The following is a 4,660-nucleotide window of genomic DNA, read 5'->3' on the forward strand; positions in this document are numbered from 1 at the left end:
GAATCAGGGATGCTGCTTTCGTTAATAAATATAAATAAGATTATAATATAAATTTTTTTCCCCTTTTTCGAATTTAATAAAAATTTTTTTTTCTTCTTTCACTTTTTCTTCTTCCACTTTTTTTTTCGTTGTCTTTAATAGAAAGAATGGAAAATAAAAAAAAAATAAGTTTTAGGATGACTTTTGTATTACCATAATAATAATAATAATAATCATTTTTTTTTGTTTTCAATTGTTTCTAAATTTAAATAAAATGGCGTTAGTGTGGGGGGAGGTAGAGGAAGGGGTGGTGGTAGAAAAGAAACGTAGGAAACGTGGAAAAAAAAAATGTTTACCCTTTTTTCCCTTTTTATTTTTTATTTTTTAAATTGTATAATTTTTTACGACTTTTGTTTCTTTTTTTTTTTTACTTTTAATTTATTTTATTTATCGTTTCGAGGTTTTTTTTTTGTATGAGAAAATCTTTACAAAAAAAAAAAATTTCTAATGCCACGTTTACGTTTTTTTTTTTTTTTTTTTTTTCAACATTTTGTCGTGATTTTTTCTTTTTTCGTTTTTTTTTTGTAACATTTAACCCCAACGAGTAGGGTATTAAAAAAGAAAAAAGTTTTCACGTGTCTTTAAATCGATGTTACGTGTGCGTGTGCGTGTGCGCGTGCGTGTTTTCTCTGTTAAAACAATCGTACATATATGTTTACCTTAATCGCATTTCCATACTTGGTTTTTGATATATATACATATGCACACACAATTGATTTTCCTTATGAATGTTTAATTAGTTCGCCATTATTTAGTACGTTTAACATTTGAAAATTAAAATGAAATTATATTGTCGAAGAAACGCTAATTGTTTAAACAAATAAATTAACGTCAATCCGTAATTCTGATGACACGATAAAAAAATTCTAAATTTTTCATCGTATTTCAAAAATAAATTCGAAAAGTTAAAAAAAAAAATTTATGTATTTATTTGAAAAAGCGAATGATAAGTTAAAACTATACTTTGCGATATAAATTTTCCAAAATGATAATCATATAGAGCTAGCGAGGATAATAATAATAATGATAATATTTTAAATTTAGTGACGATTGTGCGTGCGTGCGTGCGTGCGTGTGCGTGACAACGAATTTTCGTTTTAAAAATTGATTAATGAAATTTTAAACATTTTATTTTTAATCTGTCAAAAAAAAGAAAGAAAACGTTTTTGATTTTACCACAAATTTATTCGATATCGTAAAAATAATGATTATTATTATTATTATTATATAAATATTATCAGGATGAGGGGAGAGGGGTGAAGGGAAACGGAAGAAGATGAAGGGAAAAAAACATTGGGAGTTTTGTGCGATTATGCGCATGTATGCGATTTGTTTTGTGTTTTTTTTTTTTTTACGAGGAATTCGTCTACCCAATAATAATAATAATAATAATGGTGATGATGACGACGATGATCATGATGATGATGATAAATAAATAAGATTGAAAAATTTCCGACGTCGATTTTTGCATTTGACATTAAAATATTCTCACTTGTTTGACGTGTTTTAATATTATGTTTAAAATTCACGCCTTTTTTAAATCCCGTCACTCTCTGTCTCTATCTCTCTCTGTCTCTCTCTTAATATTCGTGTGTGTTAACTTTCAGAAAATGTTTCATTTGGCACTTTACTAATTATATTATGAATAATTAGATCCACAAAATCATTTCCACACACACACACACACACACACACATACATACGTAATCGTGAAATGAAAATATAAATTTGAACTCTGTAAATAATTTAATACGTCCGTATAAATTGAAAGGAAAAAAAAAATTTTTTTTTTTCAAATTATTACGTAATAATAACGCCTACGTCATCATCGTCGTCATCGTCATCGTCATCATAGTAAACAAATAAAACGCGCGCGTAATATTTAAACACAAATAAATACACAGACATTTTTTCTTACTTAACGAAAACTATCACGAGAATAATAATAATAATAATAATAAACGTTAGAAAATTTATGTATTATTAAAAAATATTATTATTACTATTAATAATTTAAATAAAGTAAATGCGTGAAAAATGCTCGAGATCACATAAATTATTAATAAAATAAATAATGTTAGTTATTAATGAAAAAAAAAAAAATAGAATTTTATTAAATGTAGTTATTAATAAATAATTTTTTTTTAATAAAATAATAAATAGATAATTTATTAGTTTTAATAAATAAATTAATAATAAATAAATAAAATAAATAACTAAATAGTTATAATAAATTAATTAAATAAAAGTAGTAGTTATTTATAAAGTTTAATTGAAAAAGTAGTTGTAGTTATTATTATTATTAATAATATTATTTACCATAATAATTAATTTATTATTGTCAATATTATTGTTATTGTTATTGTTGTGCCGTTGTTGTTGTTGTTGTTGTGGTTGTTGTTGTTTTTTTTTTTTTTAAATCATATATTTAATGATACATTTTTTTTTTTTTTTATTGAATGCATTTTAATAAAAATTTTATTTTTCTTTTTAAAAAAAAAAAAATTTTAAACGGAAACGAAAACAAAAAGAAAAGTAAAATTTGAAACTAAAAAATAAATAAATAAATAATAATGATAATAATAATATTAATAATTATGAAAAAATTTATTTATTTATTTTTAACCGACAAAAAAAAATTTAAATATCTTTTAATAATATTGATGTTTTTTTTTTCTTCCTTTTTTTTTTTAGATTTTATGTGGTCCTTGGGAGCTTTGCCTGACGGTGAGTCTTCAACATTCATAAATGGTAGGACTATTATAATAATAATAATACTAATACTAATACTAATAATGATAATGATAATGATAATAATTTTTAAGAAGTTTTTTTTTTTTAATAATACCTTTCGAGTGTTTGTCGTTGTTAACGTCGCGCATGTTTTTTTTTATTTTTATTTTTTTTAAATACTCATTTATCCTTCATCGTTTTTATCATTATTGTTTTGTTCTCGTTTGTCTGTTTGTTTGTTCGTTTGTTTTTGCATCTTATATATAAAAAAAACATAATTTCCGTTTGTATTTTTTTTTTTTTTCTATTGACTAAAACAATAATTTTTTATTTTTATTTTAAATATAAATTGACGTCGGAAATTTATAAAAATGAAAAAAGTAATAATAATAATAATAATGATGATGATGATGATGATAATAATAATGATAGTAATAATATTATGTAGTAAATTATTATTTACCCGTGATTTAACGTTCGTTCCGTATTTCGGATAAGAAAATTTTTCAGGTAAATTTAACACTCTAACATCTGCGTACCGTCAAAATAATAATAATAAGAAAATTTTTCATTTTATTTTATTTTTTTTATTTCACTTTACTATCTCTCTCTCTCTTTCTCTTCCTTTTTTTCCATTTTTTAGTTTCGTAATTTAAAAAAAAAAAAAAAAAGGAAAAAAATTTATTTTCTGTTAAAATTATGCAAAACGGTTAAAGTTTTCTCATTTAACGTTTACATGTTAAATTTATTCGTTTTTTATTATTATCATCATCATCATCCAAATCGTCGTCGTCATCATTATTATTATTATTATTATTATTACTATTACTAAAACTATAACTATAAATTTTTTTTTTTTTTAGTTTGCAAAAATCCGTACGGAAAAAAAAGAAAAAAAAATTTTCTTTTTTTTTTTTTTATTCTTGTTTAATTTATTTGTTTGGCTTTCGTTTTCCTTTATTTTTTTTTTATATTTTTCACCTTAGTTGTCTTCTGCTACGTAAAAAAAAATAAAAAATATTTAATTAAATGGTTTTTATTATCATTATCATTATCATTATTATTATTATTGTAGTATCAAACTGTGAAAGTTAACACAAAATTTCGATTTCATTAACTTTTTAACTTCCCTGCTAGTTTTCTTTCCATCTGTATTTATTATTATTATCATTATTATCATCATCATTATTATTATGTTTTTTTTTTAGGTCAGGTAAAAAGAAAGAAAGAAAGAAAAAAAATGGCGCCCGTTTAAAATAAATCAAAATAAATCGTAATTTTATTTGATGGTTTTTAAAATGGGGGGAAAAAAAAGAAAAAAAAATTTTTTTTTTTAAACGTTTTAACGTTTTTCGGTTAAGTGAAATTTATTTCTCGCGATGATAATAATAATAATAATAATAAAACAAAACTTTTTTTACTATGAAAAAAGCTAAAACTAAAAACTAATAATAGATTAGGTTTTATAAATTATGACGTCGACGTTTTTATTTTTGCATAAAATCCCCCGCCCCGCCCCTGTTGAAAAGGTAAAATAAAAAATAAAAACTTTTATGTTAAAAATTTTAATTTAATTCTTCTTATTTTATTATTATTATCATTATTATTATTGTCATCGTTATCGTTATCAAGTTAAAAAGGAAGAAAAAATTTATTTTTCCTTTTTTTTGTTTTTTTTTTTTTTTGGGTGTTTTTGCCAAAATAGATTCAAAGGAAAGAAAAAAAAAATTTTTTTCGTGTTTTTGACAAATTTTTTTTTTTTTATTCATCGGGGAGAAGATGTGAGTGAGGGGGAAGGGGTAGGGGATGTGGTGAAGGTTAGGGAAGGAAAGGGAAGGTCTTGGAAAAATTTACGTATCAATTTAACATTTAAAGGTTTTCCCATGGA

This window comes from Pediculus humanus, genomic scaffold, assembly GCF_000006295.1.
Source record: "Pediculus humanus corporis 1103172107371 genomic scaffold, whole genome shotgun sequence".
NCBI lineage: Eukaryota > Metazoa > Arthropoda > Insecta > Psocodea > Pediculidae > Pediculus > Pediculus humanus.